At 42.8% G+C, this 24288-nt stretch overlaps 1 long non-coding RNA gene across 3 annotated transcripts in view; it reads right to left on the bottom strand.

The window, feature by feature from the left end:
* The window catches only part of LOC138504083 (uncharacterized), a 316504-nt gene that overhangs the window by 211875 nt on the left and 80341 nt on the right, over positions 1 to 24288 (bottom strand). For 2 of the 3 annotated variants that reach the window (XR_011279773.1, XR_011279772.1), the window contains exon 2: positions 19707 to 19820. The exons of the other annotated variant lie outside the window; for it this stretch is intronic. This is a non-coding gene — a long non-coding RNA (uncharacterized lncRNA). The remainder of the gene's footprint in view (positions 1 to 19706; positions 19821 to 24288) is intronic. 3 annotated transcript variants of the gene reach the window in all.

Here is a 24288-nt window from a genome sequence, read left to right as displayed (position 1 = left end):
GGGAACCAATGCAGCTTCTGCAGCACCGGTGAGATGTAAGAGTCATAGGGCGCACCAGTAGCCACCCTATCCCCAAGATTCTGCAAAAGGTGCAGTCGATGAATAAGGAATCGGGGCTGAGCCAGATAGAGTGAACTACAGTAATCAATCCAGCTCAGCGCTGATGCTGCTACAACTGGGGCATGAAGTGCTGTAAGAATAAAAGGTAATACGTTCTGCAGGATCTTTAGATGAAAGTGCCCGGACTGGCGTACAGCACTGATTTGCGCTTCCATAGAGATAGAAAAGGGAAGCGTCATGCCATGATCACAGGAGGCGGAACAGAAAGGGGACCAAGAGCGGAAGGCCAGAAAACAGATGTCCACAGGGCGGTGGCGGAAGAAGGCCCAACCACCAAGATTTCTGACTTGTCCCCATTCAATTTCAGCCAGTTGGTGCCCATCAACCACCTGACAGCCTCCAGGCACCCCCTGCACTGCACCAAGTACATGTTAATTGTATAATTTCTATGCTTTTCCCTTTCCAGATGCCTTCCAAAAATCGAAAAAACTATTGGACAAATGAACCCAAAATCAAAGAAAGTGAGATTACTAAGGGCCTGCAGTACAGAACCTGTGCAGAGTAGGGGCACTTTTCGCTAGAAGTAACTAAAAGTAAAACTGAAAATGCCATCGATGAAATTAGCAACCAAAGAATACATGCTGGCAATGCTGGCCAAAGAGTATCCCAAGAGAGAAGACCGGATTGAGAGAAGCAGTCCATGGAATTATGGTTGTCTCATAATTGCAGTGCAGGCAACAACTGGAGGCGACAAACATGTCAGGGGCATCCACTGCCACAACCAAAATAGAGGAGGGATGAGGGAGAGCAGCACATCCCGCCAGCGCGCCCCACAGGCTTCATAGCAAGGCAGGTATTTTGAACAGATTCCCTCCAGCAAATATGTATGGAGAGACAATTCAGTCCAATTATGCTTCAGATAAAAGCAAACACATCATGGGCTTATTAGGCATGTTTATACTCATGATGTATGAATATATTCTAAAGTTGGACTCATTCTGCAAAAAGGGCCAATGTTTGGATGGCATCCATTCAACTAGTGAGAGGTAGGTCTGTTCACAGGGTTCGCCATCTGGTAAGAACTGTAGGTATGTGTACACTCTACAGTCACAGGTTAGAATCCTTACCAGGTTACACAGTCTTTCATCTGTTTGAGGCAGACAATTGAGCGCCATTTTGTGCCATAACGAAAGTTGCTTAAATCACTTCAAAGCTGCTAGCCGAGGTTAGTGAGTGTGTGTAGGTGGGTGTGGGTGTGTGTGTGTACATACAAAAGGTACATACAAAAGGGATTTCAGAACTAAAATGCTTGCACCCTAAAAAATAGAAACACACAGGGCCAGAAGAAACTGCCATGAATGAATGAACCTTGGGTGAAATGAAAGACCACCAATACCAAAGAGTAAAGGAATAACAGAGTCAAAGAAAATTATAACCTTAAAGAAAAAATGTATAAGAAGGCAGGTAAAATGGTATGCTGGAGAGACGCCCACAGCCCGCATACAGTACATTAGTTACTCATATCAGCAGAACGGAAGCCAGTCTGGTGTGAATGTGTAATTCTGCCCGGAGACAATCTTCCAAGTCAGGCCCTAGCTCCATAGCAACAGGTGGTTTCCGAGTAATGCAAGAGCGTTTCCACTTGGCCTCGGCAGCCGTTGCGAGTATTCACATGGTCATAAATAATTGAATAGTTTCATTCACACGCATGAATGCTGCAAGCCCCGGACTCGTGTACGTTCAACGTCCGCCTGCCCGCGAGGCAGACTGTTTAAACAGCCTGGTAAACATTTCCTGAACGCGCGTGATGCCAGGCAGCTGGGCAAAGCCTGTGTCAGGGTGCACAAAATGGAGGACGACGTTGTACCTCAACGTTTTGACGCACTTTTAAATGAAAAGTCACTTTGACCTTATTTCGGGTGCCTCATAATTCCGTACTATGAATGCACTGGTTTAGAGGTCAAACGCGTAATTTAAGCAGTGTCGGGCTGGGCCAAAACATTGTCTCGGGCACCAATGAAAAAAGTGGTCCAAGGTTGCAAATGGCAATTTAGTCCTTTTGTGACAGACTGTTTGAATAGTACCAAAGGTGGGGGGGGGGTTAAAAAAAATGTGAGGCAAATTGTGCCTTTTAAAGAATATGCACTCAGCAACAAAGGTCAAAATGATTAGCCGCATGGTGAAGTAACTCATCAAACTGGCCCACAATGGCCAAAAAAAGTGGCCCACTTTGACCCAAAGAATTGGGCCAAAGTATTATTTTGCGTTTTTGGTTTGGTCATTGCCCTGTTGCCCTGCAGGCCAGTCCAAGCCTGAATTGAAGGCAAAAGGCTTACGCAAACAGACGGGCATCGCCCAAATTCTGCACATCCACTGACTGGTAGCTGCTCAGGAACCACCTGGATATATTTAGAATCAGAAAGGAGACTCAACTGTCAATCACCAATCACATATTTATCAAAAACACTTCTGTGACAAAATGTGCCAACACCACAATGATGAAAGTATAGTTCCAGGTAGACAATGATAGAATTACAGTGATTCTAGACAAACAATATTTGTGCACCTTTTAACAAATGGGTAATCAATCTCATTTCAGCTGACTCGTAGGTCCTCATTAGAACTCTGCTTACCGTTTCCGCCGCCAGATATCCCGACAACACTGGGATATTCCGGGCAGTGGAGGAATGGTAATGGGATTACCGAGGCATCGTTAGTAACGGCAGTAACAGTGCCAGTGCCGGTACTTCACTGCCCCTACTGGCAGACTTGTAGTTAGCCGGTCCAGAAACGGTGCCGGTAACAACGGTTACCGTCCTTTTTTTCCAGACCGGCAAACAAGTAATAAGGGCCTTAGATGGAAAAACAGGTTACAAAAACTCCTTGACAGCATCCAAAACACCACTCCTTTGGCAGTCATTGTTTCCCGATACTGCACCTTTAAAGGATGTTAAGCATAGGTCAAAATTCTCATAGGGTTGGAGGGCACTACCAAGTAGTTATTGAGTGAAGAGTGAAGTAGGGATCACACTTTCACCATGGATCCACCTCAGTTGGTTAATTAGAGCTAATGTTGCATACGCAAGGAAACAGGTCTTCATTCAAAGGTTATCTTGGGACCTCATTCCAGCTGGAGTGGAAGAAACAAGTTTAAAATCCAGAAAGGCTGTGGACAAACACTGCTAAAACATACTAGAGACAGTTTAGAAATGGGTAGACTAATTGATGCCCTAATGCCTTATCTATCACCCTACTTGATTTGAAAGGAGAGATATTTGTAAAGCTCTCTCACTCATGTAACATTAATATTAATGCTAGCTTTGAATCCCTGGATATCGCAATCTTATTAGCAACCTGCTCTGCTGTAATGATCTCATCCATCTCTCCCACCCCCGGTGCAGAGAGCTTCTCTAGGAAGTCTTTGCATACCTCTCAATATCACTGATCACTTCATATATATAAACCAAAGTCGTAGAAACCCTCAAAGAACAACAGTATTGAACTATCCAGCAGAAAGAAGCTTCCTGCAATGAACTGAAATGCAACCACAAATTTCAGGATGCACATAATACGCCTGGGCTAATTTTACAGAACTTTGCATGAGTGCAAATGCAATCGTTTTGCAATGCAATACAATGTTTGCCCTAGTTCTAATTAGACCTGGACAAAAATGCCAGGTACAAAACTACTTGAAAAGAATATGTTTTATTATGGGACAGATTTTCATTTAGTGCTCATGCCATGCAAAATTACACTTGCAGTGATGTTTCTGCAACACAGGCTGTGAGAAATTGTTATCCGGCAAGGGTGTAGAAGCCCAGGCATATTTCCTCACAATAAAATGATTTGGACAATTCCATGTCTGAAAGGGTAATCTACCAATTAGATTCCCCATTCATAAGATCCATGCCAAAAGCATAGTGTACCCATGTGCCCTGCTGCATCAGTAGCCTGATCTGCACTGCATGCTCGCCAGTGGCACAAAGCAGGTCAGAGGTCACAGGTGCCCTTTTGATAGCTGTAGTGACAGACAAGTCTCGTCAGCAAATGGGCTGCGTTTAAGATGTGCATCCCCTGTGCCAAAACGTCATAATTATGATGATATAGTCCTGGTGGCAAGCTAATCTCTAAATCTAAACCTTAACTGATTAAGAGTAAGGTGGATGGGAGTTCTCATAATTATTACAGCCACGTCAAATTGACATCACACATGTGTCACCCCTATTAGCCCAGTTCAGCTGTCCAAGGATTACATGTATTTCCACCAAAAAAGCTGTCATGATGCAGCCAGCAAGACTGTAGTCTTGGGGGTCACCTCTCATTGTTCCTTTGTTTGGGCAGGTAACACCTTCCCCAGAAAGACAGTTACTCCACAGGAGGCTACCCTCGGAACAGAAATCAGAGGGCACGCCCATTTACAAAAGGTTTGTCCTCACAATAGGGTGCTGCATATCAAAAGGAATTCAATCCTATTGAGAAGGGAAGGGTGCAGGGTTAGAATAGACAGAGGGAGTTTGTTACAGCTTGAGGAATGTTCTGCCATCATGTTTCCCTCTGCCTCCGTCTTGTCCTCCTGTCCCATCCACTTCCTTCAGCACAAAGCACTTTGGGTGTGCCGTTAGAAGGCACAATCCTCTTATTTCAAGAACAGGGATTGGATCCTTGAAGCAGGCTTGCTTTTGTTGAATTACCTCTGAACTTTTTCCTTTAAAAGAAGGGGTCTGCCACCACTTCTTAGATTCATCTCTGGATTTCAGCCCTTGAAGAAGAGTTCATTTTGACCCTGTTTGGCGGCCAGTCATTTCCAAAGTCTGTCAGTATTGAGGTGAAGATAGGTAGTCCAAGGCAGAAGACAGATGTGTTTCCTAACCATCCCCAGGGAACATTGGAGGTGACTTGCTGCTGGAGCAAGACCTGCTTCTCTGGCAGCCACAGCAGTACCCAGGAACCTCACTGTGTTGAATGATCCCTGCAGTTTTGTGCTTGCCTCGCCTGTGTTTTGGAGTGTGGGAACAAGGACCTATCTTGTCATCCAACCCCTGGATTGGGACTCAAAGCACACTGAGAGCCAAGACAGAAAGTATGCTAGTGTGTTTGCCGTTTAACTGTTAGGAGCTGTATTTGAAGAACCGTTTGACACATTCGAACCAGGACCCTCTGGTTTTGCCTTTTGCACTCTTCGGATCCTCAAATCACTCACACAGCATCAAGAAGTGTTGTTTGGTGCCTCTGTACCACCAAGAGCTGACAATTATTGACTGCTAACTGCCCCCATTACTGCCCCCTTTGTCCATCGTTGGGCCCTGCGGACTGGCTAGGGGTTATTACTTGTACACACCTGATTCATTACTTAGATTGCTGCATCTTGCTATCTTTGCCTTTTCTGTGTTCTTTCCTCATGGGTGGGTTTTGTGTAGAGGTTTTCTAGTTATTATTGTACATGGTGTATTTAATTAAAGTGTATATATATTTATGTATATCATACATAGAAACTGGATTGGGTATTTTTTTTTTGGACTGTTATACTTCGCTGTTTGGGTTGCTATGGAATCAGTCACGCCCATCTTGAGAGTATAGCTGTTACGCTCACCTGGTATCCACAGGGACGCCACCCAGCAGGATTACTCGCTGGTATACTTCTCAGCTTTACCCTGATGTGGTCTGCGGGGAAGGTTCTGCCTAAAAATACAGGAGGACTGTGTTCAAGACTGACCGACTTGGGTAAGTATCCTCCCTCCACCCCCGTATGATTTCAGTCCCTCTGGCGCCCTCTCCTCACCTTGTGGTAGAATTAGGCGTGCTCTCCGTCCCACCTTCTTTGCAGGGGCGCTTTGTCTTTCATGGGCGAGTACGGTCCAGTTACTTCACTGACGCCGGCCTGTTTGATATTGTTCAGATAGGTCTTATTGCTGTTCTTTAGTTTTGTTGCTATCCTGCATGCCTTTCCTTGTTTAAAATGTCTCTTTTTTCTCCCTTAGGTATGCAGAGCTTCAGTGCAGCGAACTGCCTTGGTTGAGCCCCGCTGGTAAATGATGGCGCATTAAGAGCGCTATTATGCGCTAAGTAAGAGCTATGCGCAGCGCTGCGGAGTCTTGCCTTTGCTAACCTGTGATTTCCTTCCCTGTAGGTCGCGGTGTTCTTCAGCGTGAGGGGAATGTCCGGAGTGGTGCCAGCCGAGAGGCGACCAGCCAGGTAAGCCTTTTGAGCAGTTCGTAATTTGTAAATGTCTCTACTGCTTTCTTTAATATTGCCTCTATCTTCCTCTTTCAGGTCGTTCTGTCCTGGGAGGCGTGCAGATTCGAGGAAGGTGTTCTCAGTAGCTGCGAGTGTTTAAAGATGAAGACTGCAGTTAAGATGCTGCTGCTAATGATGTTCCTTTTGTCTCCTTGCAGGTTCTGCTTCTCCGAGGTTCGAGGGAATAGCTGGACACGGTGAGCGGCACGTTGCAAGCTGCAAAGTAACGCGAAGCATGTTATCTTGCTTGGGTGTGGTTTGAATAGCCCCAACAAAATAGTCTAGGTAAAGTAGTCCCTAGGCTACCACACCCAAAACACTAGACCGCATAGCTTGGTTCTTAAGAACCAAGCTATGTGGATGCCTCCATGTTGGCTGACAATACAATAAAGTAGTTCCCAAGCACATTGTTTTTCATGGTGTATGAGCCTGGCACCATTGACGCCAGGACTGGCCCCATGAGGGCTTTTGAAGAGGATGCCAGGCTTTAGAGGCCGAGTCCTGACTCCACCTGGCCAATGGGTTTGCCAGAGGGGGTTTTGGGCGAGGGTCGTGACAATAGCCTCTGCTCGGCCCACATTACCACAAAAGGTATAGCTCTTGGCTCAGCCAGGTTTACCTTTAGAATTGTGTTGGCTCTTGGTTTGTAGAAGTGTGAGGGCGGAATGGGCATTTAGCTTCTACTCATCCTTGTAATCCTGCAGGGCATAAATCATTGTGTCACATGGGTCTTCTATTTCTTGCACAAACCTACACTCTCGGGAGCAGGAATGACTCAATTTCCACTCACTTAGATTTGCCACTGCATACTACCCATAGAAATAGAAACACAACACGTTACTCAACACAAACAAATGACACCGCTCTGCCAATGGATCCTCATTCTGCCATCAACACACACATCTCATTAGCATTCATAAACTGGAGACCCCCAAAGAAGAAAGGGAAACTGCCCAGCCACCAAAAATCTAAAAACTGTCCATAATCACCTCAGTCAAATTGGACCTACGGATAATCACTATGCAGGTTCCTAAATAAAATCTGGAAATATACATTTCAACATTACAAAATGTAGCTCCTGGCAGATGCAGTATTGACTATGAACCTAATCCATGTACCTAATACAAGTCCCTAGAAACAGCCCAATTTCTTTTTTACTTAAAATAAAGGTTTACTGTTGAGTTGAACTGCGGCTGCTTGCAGGGGAATCGATCTTTTGTTCATTTAAATGGAAACTTGGCACAAATCATTCATTCTGACTCCATTATGTCTTCCCTCTAATAATGTATTGTCCTCCGTTTCTTTTGCACTTCTGTCTTCCTCTTCTACCATCCCCCACCTCCACCCTCTATCAAAGTGATCTACAATCTTTAGACAGATCCACTTTTCTTTCTTTTTTACCCGCTACTCTCCCTTCATTGAAGCATTATTCTTAACCCTCAGTTACTCCTACCCTCCAATTTCTCCATACCTCCCTTCACCAAACTAAACAGCGATGGAAAAAGACAAACTCTCTGCTTGACTCTCATCATTGCATATTTTGTTTGACTGGTCTCTAATTTCAGCTTCAAACAACATTCACCTGAATGTATTTTTACTCTTTACTCGCATCCTCACTGTCAATTGATCATCCTTATTGTCTCCACCTTCTACTGACTCTTTGCTTTCTTCATCACTTTCCGCTGCTGATCTTGCAAATAATTTTACTTCTAAAGCCACCACTCTTCATTCATCACTTGCATCTCCTTCTTCTTATGCTGCTGCTCCACATTCTTCATTTCCCCTTTTAACTGCGACCCTACATTCCTTTTCTCTACTTTGTGATTATGATACTGCTTCTTGACTTCTCGTGCCCTTCCTACTGCCTCTCCTTTTCATCCGATATCTTCTTCTCTTGTTTCTGAAGTCTATCCCTTACTTCATCAATTCTTTGTCATATGTGCCTTTCAATTTAATTTTTCCATCTGAATTTAAACATGATATCCTTATTGCCATTCTTAAAAACCCTCATTTGAGTCCCCTTTTCATGCTCATTCCAATCCTATTGTGTTTCATCCATTTCTATTAAACGTCTCAATTTACCCGGACCACCATTCTCTTCTTCCTCTCTGTCAATCTGGTTTTTGGACATTTCACTCCACTGAAACTGCTTAATTTTATGTCAATAAATCTTTACTTTCTGCGTGTCACGCTAAACTCTGGTCTATTCTTGTCCTCAACATTTCTGCTGCTTTTGGCACTGTTGGTGATCCTACCCTCCTTCCACACTCTCATCTTTAGTTAGGCTTTTCAACATCCAGTGTTGGATTGGGTTTCTTATCAATCTGCTCGGTTTCTGATCTGGTGACCTATCCCACAATTTCCCCCTCAGTTTGAATATTCCTCAAGGTTCTGTTCTGGATCTTCTTCTTCTCTCTAGTCATGCAATTCCTTTATCATGTATTATTTCTTTCTTTTATCTTTCCTGCCAATTCTGCGCTAATGATTCAAAGATTTTCCTTTCTTTCTCTGCCTTCTCTGACTCTCCTCATCCTACTTCATTACTTGACTTCTTGACATTCAGTTATGAATGACATCTTAGTTAAATTAATTATTCCAAGAAGGAAGTATTAGATTTCCTGACTCATCTATTCCTCCCCTTATACCTCCTCAAACACTTTCTTTCCCACCCTCCCAGCTTTCCTTATCCCCTTCTACTTGCAATATTGGTGTCTGATCCTACACTTTCCTTTTGCCTTCATAGTACTAATATGAAATGATGTTAGAAATAGGGCAAACTTTGCCCCTTGCAAAAGTGCACTTGATGTATTTTTTTTTTGCACTAAAGCAATTTTTGCCTTCGTTCTAATACCACACAAAATTGCAGCTGGACTAGCGTAACGTTTCTGTAATCTGGCCCTTGCTGTAAATATTTTCACAGATTACTTCAAAAATTTGATTTAAACGGACCTCCAAAATCTGGACACAGTGCCTTTTGGAGTGGATGGACCCTAGAATCAGAGTAGAACCAATTCAATAAATCAATGAGATAGATGGAGTTTGGTTCATCACATTGGAGTTGTTATTCCTATGAATATAATTGTTTCTACCCAATGTTTCTCCACATGGTGGCTTAGCTCACCTTAGATCCAAAGATCCAAATATTTTGGAGATGTATTTCAAACTGAGCTGTCACATTGTTTTCCGCCATATTGTTCTAAAATGAATCTTTTTTTACATGTTCTCTGATGCTAAATTGATGTAAGGTTCTGTTATACCATTTAATGTCTATTAATTCATTACCTTAGCCAGAGTTCCCTTGTCTTAGACTGCTAATAGAGGTATCAAAAATTGACTAGCAGATAGAGGGCCTGATTTACAAAACATTTTTCAATGGGACTTTCCCATGTTAAAATATTTAGTGCAAATCTGCTCCAGTCTGTGGAGTCAAAAAACAAATAAATTCCTGCTTGTAGTCTGTCCTTGGTGTAACATCATCTGTTAGAAATTAACTCTGCTGTATTCTGGGGAGCCTTAGTTTCCAACTCAGTTCCTTTCAGAGTTCTTTTGTGCAGTCTGTACATCGGGCCTGATGTTATCAGCCAAGGTTGTTGTCCATCTTAGCCAAAGAATATTAAGGCATTAGATACAACCAAACACTGAACCCCACTGATCTCCACTTGATGCACCACTGGCATAAGCTATTACAGTGTAGTCATTAACCTTCCAGGTACCAGACCACACCAAACAAAATTCATCAATCATCCTATGTACATAATTCTCTTCGGATGTTTGTGCATGGGAACTAAGCATGTGCACAGCCGTCGTTACCGTGAGATTACTAAAATTCTTATCTCCATGGGCCCAATTAAAGAAAGTTTGCACCGGTGCAAGTGTAAAGTTTCATGATAATAGCATTAGGGCAAAGTTTGCCAAAATTTTTAAAAGCACTGGGACATATTAGAAAGCCGTGCACAATAACAAGTGCAGTTTGGCATGTTATAAGCACCAGGGCGAAAATTGCTCTTGTGCAAAAAAAACATGCCCTGTGCTAATATGGATTGGTATTAAAACTAGGACACATTTTCCCTTTGTGTAAAAATGCATTGAAAATGTATATTTTTATTTTGTTGCATGCGGGCAATGTTTGCCCTGGTTTTTATAACATGCCAAACTGCACTTGTTATGGTGCAACGTCTTTCTAATATGTCCCAGTGCTTTTACAAATTGGGCAAACTTTGCCCTAATGCTGTGCAATTTTACACTTGCACCGGTGCAAAGTTTCTATAATCTGGTCACAGGTATGCTTTGGACCCCATCTTTGAAAAACTGATGTTACAGCTATTTTATCCTCAAACCCAAATCCTGAGGCTGTACAAATCAAAATTTGTTTTAATGTTACCAACATGTTAATTTAAGGATGAGGTTTTGGAACATAAAATGAACACAAAGCCCACTGTGGATTATGTATTTAGGGTTTCAAGCATACAACATTTTTTATCACAGGCATATTTTTCAAATATAAAAACCTGTGGGCATTCGTATGTTCCAAAAATGCTCTTTGACTTCATGCAACGTAGACTGGAGCTCTCCCTGGTGTTATTTGTCCCTTCCCGTGTCTCTTAAAAGAAAACAGTAGGAGTGTACCAGACAGTCCATAGCTGAATGATAACCTCCTATCAGAAAATAATGTATCTTATTATGCTAGGTTTTAATAATGTGCTTTTCTAAGTAAGACAAGAGTAGCATTCTTAGTGTGAGTACAACACATACTGAAAGGGACCACTAGAAATAAACATTGTGGCATTTAAAAAAAAAGTTCTCAATTCCCTTTTTTTTAATAGCTGCTTTTGCAAAAAAACTTCAATAAAATAGCCGTAACCCCAAACACTCAAAATATCTATTCTTTTCTCTGTTCATGCCGTGACCGCTGGGGTAGCTCTAGCAGATGCGCACCTGACTACTTGTCCGTTACCCAGTCAGAAGGAAAGAGAGACATACAGTGAGACCAAGAGAGAGCAAGAGAGAGAGTGAGGGAGAAAGAGAGTGCCAGGAGAGAGAGGGAAACAGTGAGAGAGAGAGAGAGCAGGATTGACATATGATATGCTGGGCACTGCCAGTTATACATATTTTGCCTACAGCAGTGTGGTGACCCCTCTTTAGATATTGTTGTCTGATGGTACTTTGTGGCTTCTTGGGAAATAATTGTCCTACCACATGGTATTGGATTGTGCCCCTTATTGTCATTGATCTTTTCTTAGTACATTGTTTCTTGCTGTGTGAGTTGGAGGACAGTGTGCAGATTGCACGCCACCCACTCTTGGTCTTGTACAACCACCTCCATTGTGAACATGTTTTTTAGATGTTTGTCTTGCACCAATTTAACTATAACCTCTTAGCATTGCCTGCATACTTAAGATTCCCAGTTACTTAGCTCTTTACATCGTTCCCTGTTCTGTGTCTATATGTTATGATATGGCAGGTTATTTATAACGCGCTTAATACCCAGAGGTTTCTAAGCGCGGACCCAGGGATCGAACCTGTGTTGCTCTGTGTCGTCTTACTTCCAAGGCAAGCATGTTGCCCCTGAGCTATCCTCCCAAGACTCCCAAGTTCTTAATTCCTTGTAATTTCCTTTTTCTCGCCATTGATTTTCTATAAGTGATCGCTATGCCTGAGATCTCAATTTACTGTCCCTGTGTTAAAACATCAAAGAAATGGGAATTATCATTGGAGGTAAACTATATTCCGCCTTAAGTTTGACAAACATTACCATCCTTCAGTAATGAAATAGTTGTTATAAAAAAGTAATGCCACCAATCAACTGGGAATCACAAGATATTTTGTCAATACAGCATGCCAATTGAAGAGCAGCAAAAACACATCACCTTGAAGAGATAATAACCTTTATTAGGCTAACTCATATTTTTGGCTTCTACCTTCCAAGACCACCTAGGTCGGTTCTTCAGGGACAACCAAGTACGGACTGTACTCTTCCCACCACTGTTTGGAGGATATTTTGAGGTACCCACTAGAAGGTTCACACTTTTATGATATTGTAGTGAACATACTTAAATATTAGGCGAACATGCTATTGGTTTGCCTAATGTTCACAAAACATTTCCCTTGAAGTTAGACCATGCTCCGTGAATAAGACGATTGCTGGGTTCTTCATATAGTTCTGCCATGTGCCTTGAACAAATTAATGGTGTACATTATGCAAAGAGTGTAAAGGAGGAATGTCAGACATCATCAAATGTGTCATTTTGTCAAAGGGAACTTGCAGAAAAGGACCGCACAAGACAAAAGCATAACATTTCCCTTCTGATGAGCGGATCTTAGATAAATGGATGGTAATTATGTTAGCGCATAATTTGTTCATTGTTTGTTGAAAAAGTTACATCTACAAGAAACCTCGCTGCAGGCGCGCAGGGAGTATATTTTTTCCAGCATGAAAACAATGCCTCAAGCTACCCTGAAGTGCTTTGTTAGGACGCTGTTGCCAGTAGAAGGTCTTTGCAAGGACGTGAGCAAATGGCCCATTGGGTAAACCTTTTGATACAAAGAAACATCAAGGATCATGTATTGACAAAGTCAGAATGATTTGCCTATAAAAGGCCCTTTGGGTAAACACTTCTGATACAGAGAAACTTCAAGTATTGGGTCCAGGGAAAGTAAGAATGACGGGCTATGAAAGGCCCTTTGAGTAAACCTTTTGATACAGAGAATCTTCAAGGAACGGGTCCAGGCAAAGTAAGAATGACTGGCTATAAAAGGCCCTCTGGGTAAACACTCCTGATACAGAGAAACTTCAAGGATCGGGTTGAGGCAAAGTAAGCATGACTGGCTATTAAATGCCCTTTGGGTAAACACTTCTGATACAGAGAAACTTCAAGGATCAGGTCCAGGCAAAGTAAGAATGACTGGCTATAAAAGGCCCTTTGGTTAAACCTTTTGATATAGAGAAAAGTTAAGGGTCCAGTACGGGTAAAGTCAGCATGGCTTGACTACAAAAGACCCTTTTGATAGAGAGAAGCTTTAAGGATCAGGTAACAGCAAAGCAAAAATGACTTGATTATAAAAGGTTCTTTGGGTAAACCTTCTCATAAAAAGAAGCTTTAGGATCTAGTATGGTCAAAGTAAGAATGACTTGACTATAAAAGGCCCTTTGGCTAAACCTTCTGATACATAGAAACTTTAAGGATCGGGTCGGGACAATGTAAGAATGAATGGCTATAAAAGGTTCTTTGAGTACACCTTCCTATAAAGAAAAGCTTTAAGGATCTATTATGGGCAAAGTAAGAATGACTGGCTATAAAAGGCCCTTTGGGTAAACCTTTTGATACAGAGAAAAGTTAAGGGTCCAATACGGGTAATGTCAGCATGGTTTGTCTATAAAAAGCCCTTTGGGTAAACCTTTCGTTACAGAGAAAAGTTAAGGGTCAGATATGGGTAAAGTCAGAATGACTTGCCTCTAAAAAGCCCTTTGGGTAAGCACTTCCGATACAGAGAAGCTTTAAGGATCAGGTAATGGCAAAGCCAAAATTACTTGATTATAAAAGGTTCTTTGGGTAAACCTTCTTATAAGGAGAAGCTTTAGGATCTAGTATGGGCAAAGTAAGAATTACTTGACTGTAAAAGGCCCTTTGGCTAAACTTTCTGAACCATTGAAACTTTAAGGATCGGGTCCAGACAAATTAAGAATGACTGGCTATAAAAGCCTCTTTGAATAAAACTTCTTATAAAAAGAAGCTTTAAGGATCTGTTATGGGGAAAGTAAGAATGACTTGACAATAAAAGGCCATTTGGGTAAACCTTCTGATACACAGAAACTGTAAGGATCAGTGGGGGAAATGTCAGAATGACTATGCTATAAAAGTGCTGTAATTTATGCATTTCTGCCTCTTTATTTCAATTTATAGTAATGTGCTTATGGAGGAGCGCATGATGTGTTGCGACTGCACTGGCCCTTTATGAGCTTTACTTGATCACATTGTAGCATATATTTTCATAAGGAATCAGACCATGAATGTGCCCCCAGTTGGTAGTCATGGCAGTGCCACAATCATCTTTGCGATAACATAATCAATGTGGCCACCTTCTTTATTTTAGTGCGGCAGACTTTTTGTGTGGGATGCCTTGAAATATTACGGCATCTTCCCTGATGGTCAAGTCCAGAAGATGCCCAGGAGACTGAAACACATTTTGCTCTTTTGGCATTTTTCGCCTTGAGAGGGACTTTGAATATGTGTTTGTCTTCTGGCCGCCTTTGTTCTGCAATGTTAAACTTACTTGGTTTTAGAAAATATTACATTCCACTGCGGTTGCAGTCTTGTAACCAAGAAAAGCGCTGTGGATTATCACGCTCGATTACTTGAAAAGGGGCTTCAATGAGCTTGGGGAAATTTGAACAGAGTGCATTTCCATGTGAGTAGGACATCTGATCCATATAATGTTCCCAGTAATAAGTAGATTATATCAAATCATGTGTCTTTATTTATTAAAGTGGGGCTATCCGGTGGGTAACATTTGCAATCAAAATTGCTTAATTGCCTTCTAGGCTTGCAATAGCGGTGTGTCAGACAATCTATGCCATTACAAGACAGCATTGCCAAAAGACCATCATACCAGTACGTTTCTACGTGCATGACCATCATTGTCTATGGCCACCTAGAAAGGGGGAATTTGTGTAAAGTATTGACATTTGAGCATGGCTTGGACTGAACAATACTGAATGGCAATCAAGAACTCTCAATATTTGCTAGATGCGGGTGTCCCACCTCCACTCATGATTACCGAATATGAGATGGGTCTCTTCAGCTCAGCTGTGGTTAGTTTTAACCATATATGAGTTAATAATTAAGTTTTTGCATGTACAACTCGACTGGTGTTGTGAATACACTGTGGAGGATATGATGATATGGCACGGCTATCATTTCCCCGTCCTGCTGCCTTCTCGCTGATCGGCTTTACTCGCACCACAAGATATTAAAACTCTTTAGATTCCTCTCTTTCAGGGAATTACAGCATCTCCAGACTCACTTATTCGCCACTGTGACATCGTTTCCACCATTCGTACGGTCTGTGATACCTGCATAGACGCAGGTGTCTTACCCCTTCCATAGTGAACTGTGAATTTTCTAGTAAAAATAGTAAGCGTAAGTGGGTCTGTAGCGAGCTTTACTCCTTGGGCACCTTAACTGTTTGCGTGGGTACGTGAACTGATGTGCAAATGTTATGGGAACTGGTAATGACAATCTGCTACTGTGGAGAACTTTGTAGCAGATTGTTCTGGCAATCAAGGCCGCAGTGAGCATCCAGGACATGCAGCCTTTTGACAGTCCTTTAACACAGTTTCTTCCTGGGTTCTAGGAAGTGGTTTCTGTGGGTGTGGTTGCACTTGAATTGGTAGCCTATACACAGACAACTATGTGACGTGCCCAAACTCCATAGACAACAAAAATGGCCAATCAACTCTATTTAGTGGTGTCTAAAATACACCTTCTTGCTGTTGCTGATGTACACAAATGCAGTGTTTGCTTGAAAGCGTTTCCCAGCTGTGCCTTCTCATAGGAATACGAGGACATCCCACTTGAGTTTGTTAAAAGGCAAACACGTGATGGCTAAAGTGTACCGCTAAGCACTTCTGGGTTATGTGAAGTGTCCATTGCGTGGCTCTCCTATTAGCATCAGTCCTCGTGCACTAAGCTGTAGCTTGGTCCTGCATTAACGGTTCTTCGCGGGGGTGATTCGCCTCTGCCTGACACTGTCACTGTTGATAATGGATATTCCAAAAATAATAAACACCATGTTATGGCTTTCCCTCAAATGTGGCAATGGGGGTCATTCTGAGGTTGGAGGTAAGGAATTACCGGCACCGGTAAGGGTGGCGATGCCGGTAATCCCTTACCTCCATATTCCGAAGTCCCTTTGCGGGTCCTTCCTTACCTCCTGCTTTTAGCAGGAGTTAAGTACGGGACCCGCAAAGGTACTTCGGAGGTAATTACGAAACCGTAATTTACGGTGCCGTAATTACCTCCTTCCCCATTCCCATTGAGCCCTATGGGGCAGAAATGGGAATGGGGAAGGGGAAAAGGTGAATGGGAAATTACCGGTCCCTCCAACCCTGGAATGGACCGGTAATTACTCCATTCACCATTCCGGATTGGGGACGATTTCAGAGGCAACCATGGAGCTAATTACTCCATGGTTAGCTCCAAACACGGAATGAGGCCCAATGTCTTGCAAAGTCCCATTGTGAGTATATGGGTGTGGGCCAGTAGATACATGTGACAGCGGAGCACCGTTTGCTATGGTCAGGCATTGCCCACATCAGTGCATCCACTTTCCCACAAGCCATCAGAGTTTTACTTGTTGGATTTTACTGGACGAGAACTGAAGATATACCTTGATGGATTGGCAGGTCCTTTGCTGCGAAAGCCCCTGAATAGAACCAGTTGTGCTAGCTCTATTTATTGAATTTATTTGTGTTTTTTTTTTTTATAACTCGCCAAATACCATACCTGAGTTTGGTTTCTCCTCACAGTTCCGGGATTCGAACCTCTGTTGCTCTTCATGGTCTGGATTCCAAGACCAGCGTGTTGCCCTTGTGCTATCCTCCATTGTAGATGGCACTGAGTGATGCAAAGATGTTGCTAGGGAATTGTGTAGTTCTCAGTTGGGTGAAAAGAAGGGTCGGGCATGGGGATACATTACAGTACGTGGTGCAGTTATTGGGTCAGACACGCATCACTGAAGACAGGCATGTGAAAGAAATGCTGCTGAATGTTCTATGGATTATGAGTGACTTGATTGGTGGCCATTTTAAAGTCAGGCAGTGTCTGCTAGCCCATCCTAAAGGGAAGCATATCTTCGTACCAATCAAAATAATCACAAGAAAAGTAAACCGAAAGGAAAATTCATTCAGGGAATAGTGACATTTTGCTTCTGAAGGGCATACATGTAATTAGTTTGAACTACATCACCCTGATGTTCAACACACAAAAAAATAAAAGCCAAACATGTTGGTATTGCCATTGCTAAGTTAGTAATGTGTCCATGCATTGCACAAATATATAGAATTATGTGTGAGATTTTCAAATATTATAAAATATTAAAAATGTAAATACATTGTTTGCTTGTTTGTGGCGCTTTGTGTAGAGGCGTTCATTACAGCGTGGGTACATACTGTTAGAGCCAACACAATTCTAGCAAGTAGTAGCAATAGTACTGGCCCAGTATCAATACATGTCCTCCATGCTGATTGATGCTAAAACGGGGTCTTATCTGACAGGGACAAGCCATTTTACATTCATGGAACAAGGTAGCGGGAGATATGCGGTTGGTTAGCAGGAATCAAACACTCCTTGTGAACAGCCCAGGAATGTAATTTCACCCAAATGTCTGGGGTAGCAGAAGTGAAATGGCATGCCTGATGACATCACAGAATGTGTCAACATGTCACTTGTCCGTTGGTCCTGTTTATATTCCAGGAATCAGACCACAAATACAAAAAATGCAACAAGCATAAGATGGATACAAATCCAAATAGCACTAAAGCAGTCACAAGTCTATTTGTTTTCAACCTTATATTAACTATGGTGCTACTTTTGCATGTCAAAAATACAATCAATATATATACCAAGGGCAAACCAAGCAGAGCAATCACTGACCTGGGGAAATCCTCCTGTACGGGAGGATAGCTCAACAGCAATGTACTCACCTTGGAAGCAAGAGGACACAAGAAACCTCTGGGTATTAAGCGCGTTATAAATAACCTATCATATCATGTCATATCCAGGTAGTGACTGTGAAAATTGACTTCCACCATTCAGGAGTACAAGGATGAGTAGAGGCTAAAGTGCCCACTCAGCCCTCACACTTCTACAAACCAAGAGCCAACACAATCATAAAGTTAAAATAGACACAGTTAAGAGATTTACCTCCTTCGACTTTTGTGGGAACCTGGGCCAAGGGGAGGCTATACTGTTAAGAGGGGTGGGGTGGGATATCATATCACCATGCCTGATGACCACATCCGGCAGGAGAAAAAACCGTCACCCACCAAAACAAGACTATCATTGACACATGAGCCTGATTTTTGGGATGCTTCTTGAATACTACTAAACACATTATATTAATAATAAAATCAGAATACATTTACCTTTTCATTCAGGGTTTCTCTTTTCAGAAATCCCTCACTTTTTTCATTTCACCATGGTCACATGAAAGATTTGGGTTTGTTTTGGCACCTAGCCTGCGGGAGGACTGATGGAGGTTTAAGGTTGCGGGGTGCAGACTGATGAATGTTGTACCTGTGGAAGGAGCTGTGTGTTTTAAGAGTGGCATGAATAAGTGTTATCCCAGAGATTGAAAGGCGTGGTAGTGTTCTGACAGTAGGAAATTATACTACGCCTTCAATCTTGAATCGCTCATATGGTTCGAGGCTTTGGTGCTCTAGAGGCTGAGCACTGACAAGGAAAAGGCAGAGAGATCCTAAGGGGTGATTGGGTGAGTCTTGAAATCGATGCAAAACGTAAGGCGATTCCAAGGTAACAATTTAAAGGCCAAGAGTTCCATAATGATGGAGTGAAGTCATGGAATGTCCTGCCTTCTCGCTACTATATTGTCCTACTCTAGTATAGACTGGAATGGCCAGACCTACCTGATGTGACGTGGATTCATGAATGTCCATACCCTCTAACCTACAGAGGTGAATGCCCCATAGAACAGAGACGGGAGGTACCAAGAGCTATAGATCCCATTTTAGTGATTGCCTTCTGGGAGACTACAAGTATCGTGCCCAAAACACACAATGGGGCCCAATATGGTTGAAATAACAACAAACTCAATTCATCTATGTTATTATGAAATGTATGTGATCTGCCCACGAATATTTTGTTTGCAGGCAGACTGCCCGCAGTAAAACTGCTCGGGCCCCATTTTGACCGTTCATTGAAAACGGGGCCCAACCAATTTTTGGCCCCTGCCTCCATTGTCAAGGGTTGGGGGGTCACCCCTGTGACCCCCGAGGCCATAGACACCTGAACATGTAGTGCGGGGGAAACCCCGTAACCCCTGCTTCTCATGTTCAGGTAAGTAGATCAAAAGGGGAAGAAGGTAAACATGTACAGCCATAATTAGGCCAAAAAGACCTAATGAACAAATTGGGTAATACCTTATTGTGAATATAGTATGAGCATGCTGCATGGGGCATAGTGCTTAATAGGTATAGTGGATATGGGGAGCTGGAAAGAGTGCCATTGTTCAACGCGTAGGACAGGGACATAATGGCCAATTAATGGGTAGTACACCCCAAATATACTATCTGATCACTACAGATAGGTACGTCTGTATTGTATCCTGAACCACTACAATGCATGAACAATCTGTGACTCATCTGCTTACATTCTTTGACTCAGGTCAAACTATACCTGTGTCCTGTAGACGGGGTCGGCACCTCTGTTTTTGATGGTGGGGTGAGTGCCAATTCCCCCATCAGACCCCGATGCACCAGAGATCTCAAATCCAGCATGTTCTTCCTCAAACTGTGGATGCAAAAGGAACACATTTCCAAGGTCAGCAAAAAACCTGCCTCAAAAATATACAGAAGAACATGAAACGTCAGAATCTAATGTATTCTAATTTCCCAGATAACATTAAAGTCACATTGAATGCACAAGTGGACAATTATAATTATGCTGTCAATGATATGATATGATATGATATGATATGATGTATTTTATTTATATCACGCTCATACACAAGTGTTTCAGAGCGCGACCAAGCAAAGGGACGGGAACAAGGGAGAACAAAAACAACTGTCTTACTAGGCCCCGTGACATTAAGAACGCTCAAGTGTATGGACAAGGAAAAAGGGGGGAAGTGCGAGGAGGGAGGAACAATGGAAAGTGAGGAACAAAGGAGAGAATAGAATAAATAATAAGTGCACAAAGTAAATAAATGCAGGCAGTGAAAAGTGGTAGTGCAGCCAGCCAGTGGCAAATGTATGATTAGTCAGACAGGGTATATCTGATAAGTGCACTGTATGGGTGCAGATACAGAGCCCAGTGCAAGGGGTGGCCCGGGGACAGTGCAGGAGGGAGGCAGGGTAAGGAGGTACCTGGGCCCGAAGGACAGAGGGTGGCCAGGTGCACAGTGCCTGGGAGGGTCGATCAGAAAGGAAAGAGGTCAGCCAGGCCTGAGCCTGATCGGTGATGCCGAGGTTGTCACGAAGACGATTGAGCAGGATGATATAGTTGACTGTGTCGAAAGCAGAAGAGAGATCGCGAAGGATAAGGACAAAGGGAATGTTAGAATGGTATCCGGTCATTGCATCGACAACTAAAGCATCGACAGCCATACCATCTAAAAAAAGCAACTAAAAAAAGCATCTAATGCATTCTTTTAGATGGTAAAGGGTTTAGTTTAATAAAAATGTGTTTTAAAGGTTAAAAAAGGGGAGTTGGGGGGCACCCAAAAAAAAAAGAAAAAAAATGCATTAGATGCTTTTATTTAGATGCTTTATTTTAGATAGTTTGGCATTAGATGCGTCAGAATCAAAGGTTGGAGAGCAGGTCCTCACGGATGTTCAGGAGAGCAGTTTCTGTGCTTCTGGAGGCTCTGAGACCAGATTGGTGGTCGTGGAGAAAGCCGACAGAGTCGGAACGAAGGTTAAGCTGAGATATGGGCAACTTTTCCAGGAGCTTCCCCAAAAAGGGAGTAATGGAAATTGGGCGATAGTTAGCCGGAGAAGAGGGATCAGCTGTGGGTTTCCTGAGGAGAGGATGCACAAGGGAGTGTTTCAGAGCTTCAGAGGGGAGGGGAAAGATCCAGAGGCAAAGGAATGGTTACAGAAGTCGGTGAGGGCCGTAGCAAAGGTATCAATGTGGTCTTTAATGGTTTTAGAGGAACAGGGATGGACCTGTGTTGTTGAGGCTTTAATAGATCGGACTTGTTTAGCAACCTCATCGGGGGAGAAGAGAGGAAAGGAGGAGAAAGAGGGAGGGGGGAGGCTGAGGGAGGGTCAACAAGCCGAGAAGTAGAGGGGGGGGCGAGATGTCCTGGGTTTTGAAACTAAAGTGAGAGGCAAGGGCATTACAAAGAGCCTGGGAGGCGAGAGGAGGGTTGGAGAGTACAGCATGGTTGGCAAGCTCCTTGCAGATTTTAAAGAGTTTGGCCGAGTTGTTGGATGATATTAATTAGTAAACAACTTGTGGTGGCACAATCACACCCACATGTGCACAGTAAGGCGACAGGATTCAGTGCTTTGGCATACAGTGCTTAATAAATATAAAATAAATAAATGGGAAATAAATAATGGCTCTATATTTTGCGCCGATCCTTTCATCTCTAGGTCACTGATTTAACTAAAGCCTGTGCAAAGGGATTTGGTGATCTCTATCACTTCCCCCTAGTCTAGTAAGCTCTAGTAGAGAAGTTACAAGTGGTTTCTACTGGATCCAGTAACTAGTGTTTGGGCTGACCATACGTGATTTTAATAGGAAACACCTCCCGGAAAACTAAATATAGCACCAGAGAGGTTTCCTTCATGGTGCAGACTGTGGCAGTGTGGCAGCACTGCGAGTCAACTCATCCTGCACACCACCACACCATATGCATTGAGCAGTGGCAACACACTGTCACCTCTGGCACGCCATTAATCCTTTGCATAATGAGGCCCAATTGTCTTGTTCTAAGAACAACAAAAAGGTTAACAACCATTTCCAAGAGGTATATGACTCCTCAGTATATGAGTCGGCCCTTAACAAATTAGTGGTGACCACAAGGTTATTAAATTATTGATATTTGATGATTTGGATTAATTCAACAAATGTTTAAAGCATACAAATGCAGCAGCCCTGGGTATCTAGCTTGCCTCTACATGGACATGTTTCGATCCACATTGGATCGTCCTCAGGTGGCTGTAAAAGGTCTACACAATTAAAGTTAATAATATATACAACTATATAGTAAATTGCAATGTGCAAAAAATCTCCTAGAAAATGTTATGTCATAGTTCATGCACTTTCAAAACAAAACAAAATGGTACACATTCTGATATCAATGGTTTTAAAAGGTATCAAAATAGTGCCAAAGAACCTCCTGTTCTTTGCACCAATAAGTCTTAGTCCCTGTGTGTTAAACAACTGAATTGAAAAGCCAAAAACACATTCTTATCCATAATTTTCTGTAGGAAATCCTCAGTAGATGGGCAAAACCGCAATGAAAACATAACCACATTCTCTGTGTCACGGTACTCGAACAAAAATAAGGCAGATGTGCAGAAATGAAAAATAGAATGTTCTGTGTTTCTGCAAATGTAGATGCCATCTTAACCGTGTCCGTAACAATAAGAATGTATTCATGTTATAGCACGACACACCCATAGGTCTTAGAGGGCTGAAATAACAGAAGACATTATTATCCCACACACTCACTTTATCCACCTGGGAAGGATTTAAGGCTGAGTCGACACTGCTTGGATTCGAACCTGTCACTGCAGGCTGCACACAGATATCACAGGCGAGCGCGTATCTCGCTGTGCTATCTGACCTGCTAATCCCTTACCCAACAATTCACAGATAGTCTAATGCATGTATGTTGTCACTCGTCCAATGGCATAAAGGCAGCAGAAAATGTTAAGGACTGCCTCATACAAAGAGGAGTCATCTGAATCTCTGAAATTGTCATTCTACTATTTGATGGATCCTTGACCAGGATCCACATTGCTGAGACGGTACAGTGACCATACCGTATATTGTTTGCAATTGATCATATACATTTATCTTTCGGACAACAAAAAACACACCGCTTGTTCTCAAGGGCAGCAACAGTTTGTTACGGTTGCTTAGGTGATGTTTATTCCATGATCATGGGCCTCATTATAAGTTTGCCGGTCTGGGAACTACGGTACCGGTAAGCTTGCCGGTACCGTAGTTCCCAGATTGGCAAACTACGAGTTGTGCTCACAGGTGCCTTTCTGCCCGCCAGGTGGGACCTGGCGGGCAGAGCGGCACCCGCGGGCACAGCATGTTGGATGCACCAGCATCGTTCATAATGGTGCCGGTGCATCCGGCTTCCCCGGCGCCCAGGAATGGCCAAATACCGGTTCCGGCAAGGCCATAATGACCAGGTAATTGCCCATTTCTGGGTGCTGGAAAAAATAAAATACTGACAGCAGCTGTGCCTGTTTTACAGGTACGGCTACCGCCAGCCTCGTAATGAGGCCCCATGTCCATTGAAAATGGGGGATCGATCCCTATTATGTAGCATGTATGACATATTAATCAAACTCTAGAAATAGAGGAAGGATTTATGAAGAACTCTACTTAGTGTGGATGCAATGGTCACATCATGAGCAGTAGACACATTGCGTGATAGCTAAACAATCAGGTCCTTTAAGAAAAGGAAATCTGGTGGTATGAATGTGATTGATGATTGAAGTACAAAACATATTAATTTCAATTCTCAGACATGTTCTCCATGCCTATAACATGAGATTCATTTCGATTGCTCTCCTTTATGACTGTCTCAATCCCACAGTTTCACTTGAGATCTTGAGTCACTCGCATTCCATCTGGGAAAAGTGGACAGCAAGGAGACCCTCAATGTCCGCTGCACGTCAATAATCTCCTCTGATAGCCACAGGTGAGACCCAAGAGTGAGGTCTCTTGAAAAGTAATGGACTTCGGCAAGCCTGTATCGCAAGCAAGTTGTGCCACGTGATCGAAAATAAGGATTAGCCAAGGAAGAAGATATTTTAGTGACTAAACTATAAATATCAAAACGGTACAAATATTGATCTTGAAAATAATTCATACATTTTGCCCTGAAAATCCAATTCTTCTCAACAGATCACCCTGTCACGCAAACCAATGTCACCACTGTTGCTTAGGCAACAACACAGGTGATAAGACTAGGGAGTGTGGTGCGCATTTGCTATTTTTGCTGGAAAGACAGTGGTGCAGATGCTGTTTTTTCTCATTAATATTGCATTTTGTAATTGGCAGATGG

Source organism: Ambystoma mexicanum, chromosome 11 (assembly GCF_040938575.1).
Source record: "Ambystoma mexicanum isolate Mex_15411 chromosome 11, UKY_AmexF1_1, whole genome shotgun sequence".
Taxonomy (NCBI): Eukaryota; Metazoa; Chordata; class Amphibia; order Caudata; family Ambystomatidae; genus Ambystoma; species Ambystoma mexicanum.
The sequence above is the reverse complement of the archived record's forward strand: the minus strand, read 5'-3'. Positions and strand labels throughout refer to the sequence as shown.